This window comes from Aulonocara sp. 'chitande type north' Nkhata Bay, linkage group LG7 (genome assembly GCF_057382095.1).
Source record: "Aulonocara sp. 'chitande type north' Nkhata Bay isolate Kocher_YH1m ecotype deep benthic linkage group LG7, A_spYH_male_GT1.1, whole genome shotgun sequence".
NCBI classification, from domain to species: domain Eukaryota; kingdom Metazoa; phylum Chordata; class Actinopteri; order Cichliformes; family Cichlidae; genus Aulonocara; species Aulonocara sp. 'chitande type north' Nkhata Bay.
This window is the reverse complement of record NC_141350.1, coordinates 27260621-27276211: the sequence shown is the minus strand read 5'-3', so window position 1 is coordinate 27276211 and position 15591 is coordinate 27260621. Positions and strand designations below refer to the sequence as shown.

The 15591-nt window shown below is 41.7% G+C and overlaps 1 protein-coding gene across 1 annotated transcript in view; it reads right to left on the bottom strand.

Moving 5' to 3' along the window:
• The window catches only part of zc3h18 (zinc finger CCCH-type containing 18), a 57318-nt gene extending 56412 nt beyond the window's left edge, over window positions 1-906 (bottom strand). Inside the window, exon 1 of the mRNA XM_086299752.1 lies at window positions 451-906. The gene's annotated coding sequence lies outside the window, so the exon portion shown is untranslated. The remainder of the gene's footprint in view (window positions 1-450) is intronic.
• Between the last annotated feature and the right edge of the window lie 14685 nt (window positions 907-15591).

Genomic DNA, 15591 nt, shown 5'->3' with positions numbered 1-15591 from the left:
ATTTAAAATGATGCACCACAAAAATATGTTAATTCCGCTACCCACTGAAAGAAAAATGGTACAGTTAACTTTTATAGTAACATATAACTGTCATACACCATAACGTTAAATACTTGTTTTTGTTCATTTGGTGATAGCTGACACAAAGAACGGAAAAGAACCGATTTCTATTAACTTTGATAACACCGTTCCTGAGATTAAGACGTAGCTATATGTTGATCACAGCAGTATATGTTTTATATGAAATTAGTTTCCGGCGCTGCTAATTCACCAGCAAAGTAAACGTTAGCTATAACAAGCTAACTAACAACCACCATTTAGTTTTAGGTGTATATAAGTCTCCATATAGCTCCATGGTACAACTACATGTGTATACATAATTAGATAACATGCTCAAGTTTATAAAGACTACAGGTTTCCCTGTAGCATAATGTCACTGGTAACACTTACAATGGCTGGGTCGCGCTAGTTCGCAACAAGGCCCATAACTTGGCGGTGCGAAGACAAAGCTAATAACGAGTAAAGTGTCCCCAACCTATGGATAGTTTTCTTCAGCGATTATAAACGCTTGGCTTAACCGTACAAATAAGTGGACACTACCGGTTTAGTACGAAGCGTTCGCACCAGTACACTTGGCCGTCTTACGGTTAACAATGTAGCCTCCCCTGAAGCTAAGCTAAAAGAGCAAGTACACTGTGCTAGGAGCTAACAACACATTTTTAATCACCTTGCCGACACGAAGCTCTATAAAGACCACGCCTCTACCTTTTCAGCTGCACTCTCTCGCGGATATAACTTTTTACAGTCTGCAATAAATATTAGACGGTTTTATTTTTAGCCGCTGTAGCGATGAAAATAAAACACCCTGCACGGCACAGCGAGAGCGGCCATTACCTCAACGTCATCAAAATACGACAACCGTGTGGTTGGAACCGCGCTGAAAGCTAATCAGGGCAGATCTGAGATCAGTATGGTCCAACGTTGACAGGAGGATATCTGTAATATTTTAACAATGTTGTTAGACATACATGATTTTTAACCAGTTACTTAGAAATAATGGAAGACATTTTTGGGGAGCAGTTACGTCGTTCCATGTAAGTATTATTTTTGATTAATGTTTTCTCTTCAATTCACTTGGTGAACTCTCATCTCTGTTGACAATAACTGTAATATGGATACAATGTTTTACCACTAATTCTTTTTGAATTAACTATTTGAGTTAACTCGTCTAATTTCATTTATTTCAGTTCTCCATATCCAAAGACTTTTTTAAACCTTTGTTTAGTTCACTAAAGAACAACAAAGTAATCATCAGAATCAGAATCGTGTTTATTGGCCAAGTATATGTGCAGACACATACAGGGAATTTGGTTCCGGTAGATGGTGGCTCTCAAACACAGCAATGTAAATCACACACACACACACACACACACACACACACACACACACACACACACACACACACACACGTGTCTATATATACACATTACACATACATACACAAAGCTCTGTAAACCAACTATAAATAACTAATCTAACCTTATATACATAAAATACAGAAATTAATGAGGTGGAATGAATACTACAAAATGTACATAAGGTGCAGCTGCAGTCTGGCAGTGGGAGCAGTGTGACAGGTCAACTGTTAAGAAGGGAGATGGCGAGGGGAAAGAAACTTCCTGTGTTGGGTGGTCCTGGTCTGCAGGCTTCTGTACCGTCTGCCAGAGGGCAGCAGATCAAAAAGTCTGTGTGCAGGGTGTGAGGGGTCTGTGATGATTTTCCCTGCCCGTTTCCTGGTTCTTGAGAGGTACAGATCCTGGATGGAGGGCAGGGGCGTGCCGATGATCCTTTCTGCTGCCCGTACAGTCCGCTGCAGTCTGCTCCTGTCCTGTTTAGTGGCTGCACCATACCAGACTGTGATGGAGGAACACAGGACAGACTCAATGACCGCAGTGTAGAACTGGATCAGCAGCTCCTGTGGAAGACTGTACTTCCTCAGTTGTCTCAGGAAGTACATCCTCTGCTGGGTCTTTTTGAGGATGGAGTTGATGTTGGTCTCCCACTTCAGGTCCTGGGAGATGGTTGTACCCAGGAACTTGAAGGTCTTCACAGTCGACACAGGGCTGTCTGATATGGTGAGGGGGAGCAGAGTTGAGGGATGTCTCCTGAAGTCCACTGTCATCTCTACAGTCTTAAGAGTGTTCAGCTCCAGATCGTGCTGACTGCACCAGAGTACCAGCCGCTCAACTTCCTGCCGGTATGCAGACTCATCACCATCTTGAATGAGGCCAATGACAGTGGTGTCATCTGCAAACTTTAGGAGTTTGACAGCCGAGTTCTTGGAGGTGCAGTCATTAGTGTAGAGGGAGAACAGTAGTGGTGAGAGGACACATCCTTGAGGGGCACCAATACTGAGGGACCGGGTTTCAGAGGTGATCTCCCCCAGCCTCACTTGTTGCTTTCTGTCTGTCAGGAAGCTGGTGATCCACTGACAGGTAGCTGGTGACACGCTGAGCTGGGAGAGTTTGGAGGAAAGAAGTTCAGGCACGATGGTGTTAAAAGCTGAACTAAAGTCCACAAACAGGACCCTGGCATAAGTTCCTGGGCGGTCAAGGTGTTGCAGGATGTAATGCAGCCCCATGTTCACTGCATCATCCACCGACCTGTTTGCCCGGTAGGCAAACTGCAGAGGGTCCAGCTGGTGGCCTGTAATGTCTTTCAGATGGGCTAACACCAGTCGTTCGAAGGATTTCATGACCACAGACGTGTCATATCAGTATTATGACCAGTGACCATATAAAAGTAGGTTTTCGTCAATGATGTTGATTGTTGCAGTTAATAAACTTTTTAACATAATTCTTGATCATTGTTATTTATTTATTTATTTCTTTTTTGCCTTGAAAACAGTAGCTCACATTAAGCTCACAGCAAGTTGAGTGGCTGAGTGAAAAACTTAATGCTTAATACTGGTGGCAGCCAGTGCTATCCCTCAGCCCCCTAGTAGATGCACTTGTGGCATAAATTTGAAAATCTTAAATAAGTCTTAAATGAGTTGCTGTTTTCAATAGGCAAACCAATATAAACTGTCTAAACAAGAAAGGCCACTTTGTTTGAGCTAACTAATCGTTTGTAGATTATAAAAAAATTATTTGCTTTTAGTTTGATTAAACTTAAAATGTCTGTTTATTTCCAGAAACGTCTAACTTGAAAAATTCTTGCCCATAATGAAACCAATCCTTATTTCTTCATATTTTGTTAGTAATATAGAAAATGAGCACAGTAATGTGTAAACATGAATACGGTGTAACTAGGTGGCACCAGAGTTACTACGGGAGAGGCTCAGAGTACAGCAGGAGTCTCCACCACATCACTTGCGAACAGGGCCTTTTTCAGTAGCTTGCCAAAGGGATCAATAACAAAAGTGGTCAAGAAAATAACAAATATAATTTGTAGATTGGTGAAACTGGCCAAGCTTTCCATCCAATTAAAATTAAATATACCCCTACCCCTCTTGAGATAAAACAATTATTTGTCAACTAGCTGTCAATCAAAAGTTTGTGTCGTCAGCAATTGAAGCGGTTAGACGCCGTATGGAGGTAGCAGGCAGACGAGGTGCCAGGCTATTAGCAACAATGATAGCAGCAGAGTTTGGTTATGCTAGTAAGAGGGAAAAAAATATGTTCTTGAGGAGTGGGAAACAACTTGTTTTTTTTTCCACAAATGTGTGCGTATGTGTGTTTGACCTGTGGCACGAACCTTGGTGTCTCTAAAAAATGCAACACGGAGCAGCATTTCACCAAAGTTCACAGCAACCTTTCCCAGGACTTTGTAGTGGGAAGCAACCTCTGCAAAAAAAAGGTAAAAGAATTGAAAACTATCCTCCAAAAACAACCATCTAAACAGACAAAGAACGCTAGCGCATCAACCGAGGCATCATTTAAAGTGGTGCACATCCTCACCAAGCACAAAAAACCCTTCATCAATGTCGAGATCATTAAAGAGGCAATGGCAGAATCATTGAGAAAATAAGACTGAGATTCTTTCTGCTATCGCTAATGTTCAGCTTGGCTTGAACACAGTCAGCAGATGCAGAGAGAAAGCTAGATTTGGACCTGCACAGGTGCTCCTGGTATTTACTTCAGTCTGATGAGTCTGTGGACTACAGTAATATGGCACAGCTAGCTGTGCACACATGGTGATGACTTTTCTACAAAGGAGGAATTTTTGACGTTGCTGCCACTGAAAACCAAGGAAGTTGGCATTTACAATGCAATGAAGCGGTACTTGTTGGGGGGGGAAAAATCCATTGAAAAACTGGTTTCTATAACAACTGATGGAGTAGCAGAGGTGACAGGACCTCACTCCAGATTTATTGCACATGGCAAAGTGCACCCAAACTTTGCTAAATGTTCGAACTATCACTGCATCATTCATCAGCAGGCATGACGTCACATCCGGATGGCCCGGATTGCAGCCGTTCGAAGACCAGATATAACGTTTCAGAACAAATACTCCAGCTCATATGTTAGTCTGCTCCAAGCATTTCCACTAAGGTAAGTCTTCTGTTGTAGTTATTACGTAATTTATCATAACATAATTGTTGATGTAGGTTACAAATAAGTATTATATTGACTTGAATAGAGATCAATGACTGTTTTCCACAGTCATTGATAGAGATTGACAGACCACGTGAATTTCGCGCGTTGCATTGTGGGTACTAGAGGCAACAAAATCAAAGCACTGCATCAAGCGCTAGTATTTCCAGCTTTGGTAATCATTAATTCTGCGGTTTTAATCCCTACTTGCATTTTATTTGCCCCCAAAACAGTTATGTACAAAACGACGGAGAACACGGCAGGTCCGTACGAAGACAGACTTGACGAAAAGGCAAAAAAAGAGGACAAAGAAAAAAATCAAAGGAGTAAAAGGGTGAGACCCATTTGTGCAAAAGTCACATGGAAGTCCGGTGTTGAGCAGACATAAGCTTTTTTTTTTTCTTATTGGGTGAGATCGAGGCTTTCATGACAATGAGAGGAGAGGATAACATACTACTAAGAGATGCTGAGTGGGTGATCTGGCCAAAAATCCGGATCAAGAAATTAAAAAGCTGAACCAGCAGTTGCAAGGTAGACACAAAAAAGTGTGTGAAATGATCGGTGCTGTGAAGGCATTCACAGCAGGTGCAGCAGCCACTATTTTGTGGTCCATCCCTTGAGGAACTACTCTCTTGTTTATACTCCTCCTGTTTTGCCTGTGTTGTTTTGCCACAGTTACTTCTTGCCCGCGTGTCTTGCTATTTTACCTGCATCATTTGTTTATTTCTACTAGCTTGTTTAGTGATTTGCTCCAAAGGCCACAGAAGGTGCCAAATGGGAATTCCTTTATGTTGTGTTTGAGCTAGGATTACCTGTTATAACAACAGTCACTGGCACAGCCGACAGTTCACCAGTTGAGTGTGTATATGTGGGCGACCGTGGCTCAGGGGGTTGGGAATCGCATCTGTAACCGGAAGGGCGCCGGTTCAATCCCTGGGCTCTCTGTCCTGGTCGTTGTGTCCCTGGGCAAGACACTTTACCCTACTTGCCTACTGGTGTTGGCCAGAGGGGCCGATGGCGCGATATGGCAGCCTCGCTTCTGTCAGTCTGCCCCAGGGCAGCTGTGGCTACAATTGTAGCTTGCCTCCACCAGTGTGTGAATGTGAGAGTGAATGAATAGTGGCATTGTAAAGCGCTTTGGGTGCCTTGAAAAGCGCTATATAAATCCAATCCATTATTATTATATGACTATTTGGCTTGTGTATTTTAGCGTGTGTGTGTGTGTGTAAGACATTTTAACACTGTATGCCTGGAGTGGATTTTAGTAGTTTTTCTTGTATGAGTCTGATGTCAATTCTGCCATGGTCTGCCATTCTGGACTATGGTCAATGAGCCACAGGTGTCCTCCTTACAAACCCAGTGTGTTCCCCGGAGGCTTCCATTAGGGGGTGCACTATCACAGCTTCCCAGTCTTTTTATTTTTATTGCCCACTGCCAGTTTCTGTCTCATCTTTTCATTCTTCGTCTCTTTTGTTCTCTCCATGTGTTTGAGGCGCTGTATTTACCTTTTCCAGTGGTAGTCATCCTTGGTGCCTGTCAGTAGTGGGAAGTAAAAAGTACTTTACTACTGTACTTGAGTAGAATTTTCAGGTATTTGTACTTTGTTTTACTATTTATTTTTCTGACAACTTTTACATTACTCCACTACCTACATTTTTACACAAATGTAAAAATGTACAGCAGGCAAAGAGGGAGCTGCAGGGAGGGTTTAGTGGTGTGCTGTCAGAGAGGCAGACCAAAATGGCTGATCTCCATCGTATAATCATAGGATGAAGAGACCACACAAGAGAGCTGTGTGGTGTGTTGAGCTGGAAGAAGCAGCTGGAAAGCTGTGTGAACTAAAAGTGAAAAGCATTTGTAAATAGCTATTCATGTGCATTGGGTACATTGATTACAATATTTTTACCTAACAACATATAGACATTAAAAAATTTTAAAATTTGGAGACATCAATAAATGACAGCAGCTGATCTGTTTTTCTTCCTCACACAAGACGACTGACTGCATTACCGAAATTATTATACCTACCACTAGAGGGAGCCAGAGCATCAAGTCAAATCAAGGGGCTTTAATGTCATTTTAACGATATACAGTACACAGTGAAATGAGACAGAGTTCCTCCAAGACCATGGAGAAACATATAACAGAAAATACACACAGGACTACATAAAGTGCAAGTGTGCAAAAATCAATGCAACACCAGAGAGAACGATACAGACACAACAACACACAAAAATTTCAGGTCGATCGAACCTCTGTTTTCATTTTTAAATGAGTGATGAAAAAGTAAAAACAGCTTCTTCATTGGGCATTAGCTTCAGTTGTGAACCAGTCCAGAACATTCTTCTTGTTCTCTTCAACCCATTTAATGTTAGCGATGGTTCTCTCAATGGATTGATCCAGTGCTAAGGTCCCAGAGCCAAAACCAACATCGGAATTGTCAGCCTTGAACTGCTTCAGCTGATGCAACAGACACAATGTAAATCAGGGGAGTAGTTTTAAAGAAATACATATACTGAAAATACATGGCTTTGTTCATATCACTCATCTCTTTTGTTATATTACAATTATGTTTTTTTCAACATTTTAATAATGAGACATGTTGTTTGTCATTCATAAAATGCTACAAACACTCAAACCTTTTGTTATTGTTATTGGATGAATGTTCCTCTTGCACACAGTCACTGCAACTTTTTATAAACTGACCAAATATTGCAGCTTGGTTATGGCACAAGACTGCACTGCTTGCATGTTGATGTTAAAGTTGTCATAGTCCTGAGTCTCAGGCCAAGTATTTTTGAGTTTTGTTCTGGACTTCTGATTCTCTCTTTGGACATTTGAGATAAATCATATTCAGGGTTTTGTGTACTGATTTCCTATTACTTGTTTATCTTTTTTTATTCATATTTCTTGGTTTCTTGTTTGATTATGTTAGTTCCTTTTGGTGCCCTGTCTGTCACCTCTGTGTCCTGTCCTCAGTGTCCATCCATCCAATCATTCGTTTCCGCTTATCGTTTTATATTGTTTGTTTTATCTTTTATGACTTGTTATCTTACGTGCAGTACTTTGTGATTCTGTATAAAGAGGTGCTATATAAATAAAATTTTATTTATTTATTTTTGTTTTCAAGGTTGCGGGGGGAGCTGGAGCCTATCCCAGTTATCTTAGGGCGAGAGGCAGGGTACACCCTGAACAGGTTGCCAGTCTGTCGCAGGGCTAACACACAGACAGAGACAACCAATTGCAGTCCCATTCACTCACCCATTCACACCTATGGGCAATTTAGTGTTTCCAATTAACCTGTCCCCACTAACTCAGTGTCTCCTGTGGTAATCACAGTGGTTGTCTCCATGTTTGTATCCCTTTGTGTCTCCCCAGTCACTCATGTCTCTGTGTAGCTCCGGTCTCTTTGTCAAGTTCATGCGTCTTAATCTGGGTCTCAGTGTGTGTTACTTCCTGTTTTATTTTCTTAGACCTCTCTCTTGTGTGTATCATGTTCAGTTTTGGATCCCTTGTCTTGTTAGTTCTATTCTTCACAGCTGTGCTCCCTGGTGTGTCCACTCTGTGTATATATTCTCTGTATCTGTGTCCTTTGTTGTGTCAACCTCTGTCAGTCTGTTTCTATGAGTCAGTCCAGACTAGTGATGAAGCGTCATGAAGCCTTGAATTGAAGATTACCAATAGTCAAGGCTTCACATTGGCTCTCTCTGGTCAGATCTTTTATTGCAATTTTAACTTTGTGTAACATTTAACTTTGACTTTTTTAGCTGTTGTCTGCCTTGCAACAGTCTGAGCATGGAAATAATCATTACCAAGAATAGAAATAAAAACATGAATGAGTGTGTGTTGTTCGTTTATTCATCTAATCTGTTTTTGGTTATGGTGTGATAATAGAAGTCTATCAATGCCCCCAAAAGTGGATTCTGGTCATCTGGACATAGTGTGTTCAGTGGGAGAAAGGTTTCCTCACTCATCCAAGTGACTTCTTCAGTCTCAGCTGACTGCAGGACTGTAATCAGCCATCTTACTTTCTGTATGCTCATACTGACATACACTCTTATTTTACTTACCTGCATTATTGAGCATGCATAAAGACGTTTTAACCCACTTTGGCAAGGACTGCCTAAAGCTTGTACGTCAGTATGAGCAAATGGCATGTAAGATGGCTGATTTCAGGAACCACCTGAGATTCAATCTCAGATGTTGATAAAAGAGGATTACTCCTGAAAGTCTGCAAATGAGCTCTTCTTCTGTCTCAGCAATGACAAGCCCCCAGCATCCAACATCAGCATGGAGGAGAGGAAGGTACTCACATCATTTAGTAATGACAACAATATTATCATCCTTCCGGCAGACAAGGGTAGGTGCAAAACCAGAAAGAGTAGCATGAGAAAATTTTGTCACTGGTCAGTGATGAAAATACTTATGAGCCCCTTATGAGGTTTGATTCTCATCATCCACTAGAGCAGACCTTCCCAAAGTGTAGGGCCCGCCCCCTAGGGCGGGGCTCCCACACAAACACAAAGCAGGGGATGAAGCATCGCTGAATATGTTTCCAAGCCAACTTCATTCTGAGCCAAAGACTAGAAAATATGGTGAAGCATATCTTCCCTTTGGCTTCACCTGTGTAAAGTGTGCATGTTAGTCCCCATAGGGAAATAGTTCCTCTGCATTTAACCCATTCACCCAGTGAAGCAGTGGGCAGCCGCCAGTGCAGCGCCCGGGGAGCAGTGTGTAGGGACGGTACCTTGCTCAGGGGTACCTCAGGGTAGCCGTTCAGTGGAGTCGAACCCCCGACCTTCCGATCATGGGGCCACCACTCTACCTACTGAGCTATCCCTGCCCTGATAAGTGCCGAGGTAGGTCTCCCCTGCAAAATTGGTTTTCCCTTCGTCGGGAGCAGCGCTGGGGGACAAACAGTATCCCACATTCTTGATTTTTAGTTCATTACTTGTTGTGACATTTTGGAGACGTTAGCTCTTTATACAGTAAAGTTACAGCTGGATACAAATAATATCAGGCTGATCCTGCCACGATTTGTTCCCCCTTAAAATCACGGACAAACAGTATCCCATAGCTGTTTATGTTTTTAAACCAATTTCCACAGAGAGGCATTTTTTGAAAAATGTATTGATAGCAATGTTGAATATTATTACACAGGAAAAAACACAACTACATGTAAAATAATCACACTGTGACGCCTCTGCCTTTCTAAATGGAGGGACAGTAACTGCGTGTTTATATGTAAGCGTGTAAAACCTGAAGATAGAGACAAAATACCGTCACTGTTAATCTGACTATCTGCCATTCTGCAATTCCTCTCATGTAAACAATAACTTGGCGCACAGCGTGACGTGAAAAAAGGCACATACCTTTGACGTTGCGTGACAAACTCTGTATTCCTTGTCCACACGTAAACGCAAAAAATGAGTTTTAAAAAAGTCTCAGTTTTCGGTGATTCGAAACACCGTTTACATGTGGACGAAAGGTCAGAACGCATAGAAAGAGCTGCGTTTTTTTTTTTTTAAATACCCGTGTAGGTGTGGACATAACATAAAAGAGTTAGTAGTTTATTTTCTTACTACCTGTAACTTATTGCAGATTACTTGTATTTACTTAATTGTTTACTAAATGTTTGAGGTGTGAAATAAATTGCAATGGAGCAAAATATGGGTGTGTGTGGTTAAAGGGAGGACGCAAACATTTTTCTTGTAAAACAAATGGGGGCCTAGCAAAAAAAGTTTGGGAACCACTGCACTAGAGCATAAACTGGGTGTCATCAGGACTCTATAACATAGAGCAAACACCAACCCCGCAGACACAGTGGCCAGGGAAGCAGAAGAACATCACATCAAGAAGGCCCTGAGTAAATGTGGTTATCCCAGCTGGACTTTTATCAAAGCTGGGAAGGCGCCTAAAGAAAGCTCCAGCTGATCCAGGAGAGAAGGACAACCGCTGCCTAAGCGAAAACCCGTAGTGATTCCTTATGTCTCAGGAGTATCGCAACAGTTGAAATGCATTTTTTAAACACTGCGTCTCGTTGGCTTTTAAACCCCAAAATATGCTGCGCCAAAAATTCGTCCATCCCAAGGATCGGGTCCCCCAACACAAACAGAGTAATGTAGTGTACTGTACACTGTTAGGGGCCAGGAGGATTGCCAGTATCTATACATCGGGGAAACCAAACAACATCTGGCGAAGCGGATGGCACAACACAGAAGAGCTACCTCATCAGGCCAGGACTCTGCAGTCTATTCACACCTACAGGCCAGTGGACACTCTTTCAATGATGACGATGTACACATCCTGGACAGGGAGGAACGCTGGTTTGAGCGCGGAGTCAAGGAGGCCATTTACGTGAAAAGTGAAACACCATCTCTGAATCGCGGAGGGGATCTAAGGGTCCATCTTTCACCATCTTACAATGCTGTGATTGAAGGCATCCCCAACTCTCTGTGAATGGTACTCATGGCCATTGATCATTGGTCTTTGGTCAATGGCCCATTGTTTCCTCAGTGGTGCTAGTTTCAGTCATCAAATGACATCTTCTATAACAGAAAATCCTCGCTCCATCTCTTTCTGGAATATTAGCAAAATTAACCCTGATACCCTTTCTACTGCCTTCTCTGGGTGTTTGCATTTTAATAACCTGCTCAGCCTAGAGGATTTGGTTTTCTATTATAACCACAGTCTCAATAATATTTTAAACTCTGTTGCTCCACTAAAAACCAGATCTGTATCATTTTCCCCCTCAGCACCCTGGTTTGCATCTGAACTCAGGCGTCTGAAAGCAAAAGGTCGACAGCTTGAATGTCTCTATAAGAAAACTGCATTATAAGGACTGTATTAGTTAGTCATCTCCGTCCTTTTCTCTCCCCACATGCCACTGCCTTTCTTGTTCATAGCCTGGTCACTTCCCGGATCGATTACTGCAACTCTCTTCTTTTTGGTCAAAAATTGATCCATAAGCTTCAACGTGTCCAGGACTCTGCTGCCCGTATTATCGTCAGGACCCCTTCCGTGCACCACCTCACCCCTGCTCTGCAGCAGCTTCATTGGCTTCCGGTTAAATACCGCATCAATTTCAAGATACTTTTTTACACATTCAAGGCTATCCATCATCTCTCGCCTTCATACCTCTCTGACCTGGTTCAGATCACCATTCCTTCTCTGTGTCTCAGATCCTCCTCCTCTCTTTCTCTGTCCATCCCTTCTCCCCGGCTAGCCACCATGGGGCACAGGGCTTTCTGTTGCTCTGCCCCCTATCTTTTGAACTCCCTTCCTCCTGAGATAAGAAACATCTCTTCCCTCCCTCATTTTAAGTCCAGACTCAAAACTCGCCTGTTCACAATGACCTATTCCACATAAAACTTTCCATCCTGGAATTATTATTATTATTATTATTATTATTATTATTATTATTATTATTCATAATAATAATAATAATAATAATAATAATAATATTATTATTATTATCATCAATGGGTTAATAAATGTGGATATTTCAGAGTTTAACATCATATAAGCTAAGTAGCAGAGTTTCTTAGTTCCAACTATCACATATCTATCTGATTTATGAGTGGAGACTGGTGTCTGCTGTATTTTGAAATTTGTCTTCACTCACTGGTCCACGTGTCCATCAGGAACTTTGCTCCTGTTGTTTGTAATTTGTTTGTAGTATTCAAACAGAGGGGAGACTTTTTTTCTGAGATATTACTGAAAGCAACAAAGACTCCTCAGAAAATGTGACAACCTATTTGTGTTTTGTTTCTTATACTTCATGATACTATTAATTAATATCTGCTAGGTAAGTATTTTAACCCACAGCCTACCAACACCAAAATACACGGACTACTGACCAGGATGCCTGGGGACCCCGATAATCCAGAAAAATAGATTGATAGGATTATTGCAGTTATAATAAATCTGCATTAAAATAAAATACAAGTTTCATTCTTTGATGCAACTTGCAGATTTTATCCAAAGTATACTATTACATAACAGCTTGTTATCTGATTCTGAACCATCTGATTCTGGTATTCAATTCAATAATTTCAAGAAAATATTGTTTGTATTGATCTTTAGATGATTAAACCATACTGAGGTCATATTGATCCCATATTAAAAAAAAAAAGCTGAAATAAACAAAATGGTAAATGGACTGGTTCTAATAAAGTGGTTTCATACTCTACCTCAGCACTCAAAGCACTTTATACAACTTAACTCATTCATAAAAGCACTTTTTCTATGCCTTTTCTATGTAAGTGCTTTCTATCTAATATTCACATACTCGAATGAATGCAGTGGAGAGCAACTTGGGGTTAGTACCTTGCCCAGGAATATTTGGCATGCAAACTGGCAAGGGATCAAACCACCAACCCAACTAGATGACCTGCTCTACTTTATTTAGAGCCTGTTGATGGCTAACTAATCAGACATAGTTGTGTCAGACAAGCAGAAATGGCTGTAGTGATAGATGTAGCTATTCCAAATGATAGCAACATCAGGAAAAAAGAACACGAGAAGCTCAAGAAATAGCACGGGCTGAGAGAATGTGGAAGGCAAAAGCAACAGTGGTCTCCATGGTGATGGACTGAGGGAAGTGTCCCTCACATATATCAAACATTCCCTTTAGAAAAGACAATTATTCATGTCTTCTCCATTTGCGGGTAATGGCTCTCCCAGTGATTCACTGGAGTCCCAAAGCCTTAGAAACGGTTTTGTAACTCTTTCTAGAGTAACAAAGTCAGATGCAAATGACATCTGACTTTGTTCTTGAGTCTTTTAGAATCACCTGTTGCTTTTTGCTAAAGTGAAAAGCGTTCGTAAATAACCACTCACGTGCAATGCAAGGGTGTGTGCACTGAGTATTTTTATTACAAGATCTTTACCCAACTCCATATAGACAGTTAAATGTTTTGTTTTTTTAATTTGGAGACATCAGTAAATGATAGCGGCTAAGTGTGGTCAAGTCCTAAAGCATTGCCTAAGAGTTTTGCATAGACCCGTTTTTCTTCCTCACACAAAGCGACTGATTGCACTACCAAAATTACAATACCTACCTTTAGAGAGAGCCAGAGCATCAAATACAGTCAAATCAAATGGCTTGTCACTGTCACTTCAACCATACAGTACACCAGGGGTGTCAAACTCAGTTGGAGGGGGGGCCAAAATTCAAGGCACACTTTAGGTCATGGGCCAAACAAGATAAACATTTTTGAACACACTAAAACAAGGTTTTTTAAACATAAATATGAATAAAAACAGACAGGAATATTATTCCAGAATAAATACAATTAAAAAAATAAACTATAACTTTAAATATTTTGCTCTCCATAAAAATATATCTTTTCAAAATTATGCAAGTTAGAAATATAAACATGCTGCCAAAAACCCCAGAAAAAATAAATGAAAGCATACACAAGGTTCGAGCCGCATGTAGATGGAGCCAAGTGCCCCAACTTTGTTCAACATTAGTTGGCAACAGGGAAAGTGAGGCAAGTTGCGCTGGTGCATTTGTGACAGCTTCACTTGAAATGCCTTCACCGCATCATACATGCCATGTCCATGAACTGACAGGTTTCCTTGCTGAGCTCAAAAATTATATTGAGAACTTTTCCCCAACTCAGCCAACAGACCTCTGTATGATAAGGAATGTCGGCAAACTCTGAATCTATTTCCCACATAAAAGACTGAAATTGAAGGTGATTTAAACTTTTAGCTCAGATAAAATGTATGGTCTGCGTTATGGTGATCATTACATGCTCGATTTTTAAGACTTTACCACACTGCGTTTCCTGATGTGTGATGCAGTGATCTGCTGTTAATTCACCTGCATCTTTACTAGATCCTACATCCTACACAACACCAGCGCTCCATCTGTTGTCCCAGGGCAGTTTCATGTCGGTTACACTTTGAAATACGTTTTCAAAAATGTCTTTTCCTGTCGTTGTCCTGCGCATCGATTTAATTTCCAATATTTCCTCTCCACGGATGAAGATGGTCAGCTGTGCAATGTCCATCATGTCTGTACTTTCATCCATAGCAACAATTTAATGTATTTCTCCTCAAACTCACATTTGCCAAAATCTCCGTTTTGTCTGGACACAAGACGTCGCACACCTTCATCGTGCAGCTCTTCAGAAACGCTCCCTCGGTAAATAGCCGGGCTGATTTGGTTATCTCCTCTGCTACAATAAAACTTGCTTTCACAACCAGTAGCGGTTTTAGATACGGGCGACACGGGGGGTTGCCCGGGGCGGCATCGTGGTGGGGGGCGGCATCACGGGCATCGGCAAAAAAAAAAAAAAAAAAAATGCTTGCACTCATGCTGGCCCGACGTCAGCCAGCGCATATTGGGAATGGCATAGGCACCGATCGGCTTTCTATCGCCCATTTGCTGGGAGTAAGGGCGCCCTTCGTTTGCCAGGTGCGCCTGCTGCTTGCGGCGCAGAGAGGAGAGGGCGGGGCGGCGGGGGATTCTCTGACCGGCTGGAGCAGCATCTAATAACCAACTCGCAAAGTAACACAAAATAAAAAGAAACCAACAAACACGAAAACACCAGACATCATGATACAGACTTATAATTTGCACCGATGTTTTTTCGAAATTCTATACACGAAAAGTGAGCGCGAGAGCCCTCGGTGCGCCTGCTGCTGAAGTCAAAGTAAACTTTATTGTCATCTCCGCTACATACAGTCCAGTATATAGAGCAGGGGTCCCCAATCCCAGTCCACGAGGGCCGGTGTCCCTGCACGGTTTAGATGTGTCCTTGATCCATCACAGCTGATTTAAATGGATAAATTACCTTCTCAACATGTCTTCAGTTCTCCAGAGGCCTGGTAATGAACTAATCATGTGATTCAGGTGTGTTGACCCAGGGTGAGATCTAAAACCTGCAGGGACACCGGCCCTCGTGGACTGGGATTGGGGACCCTGATATAGAGAGACGGACGACAAGGCTCCAGTTACAGCAGTGCAAGCAAACAAAAAATA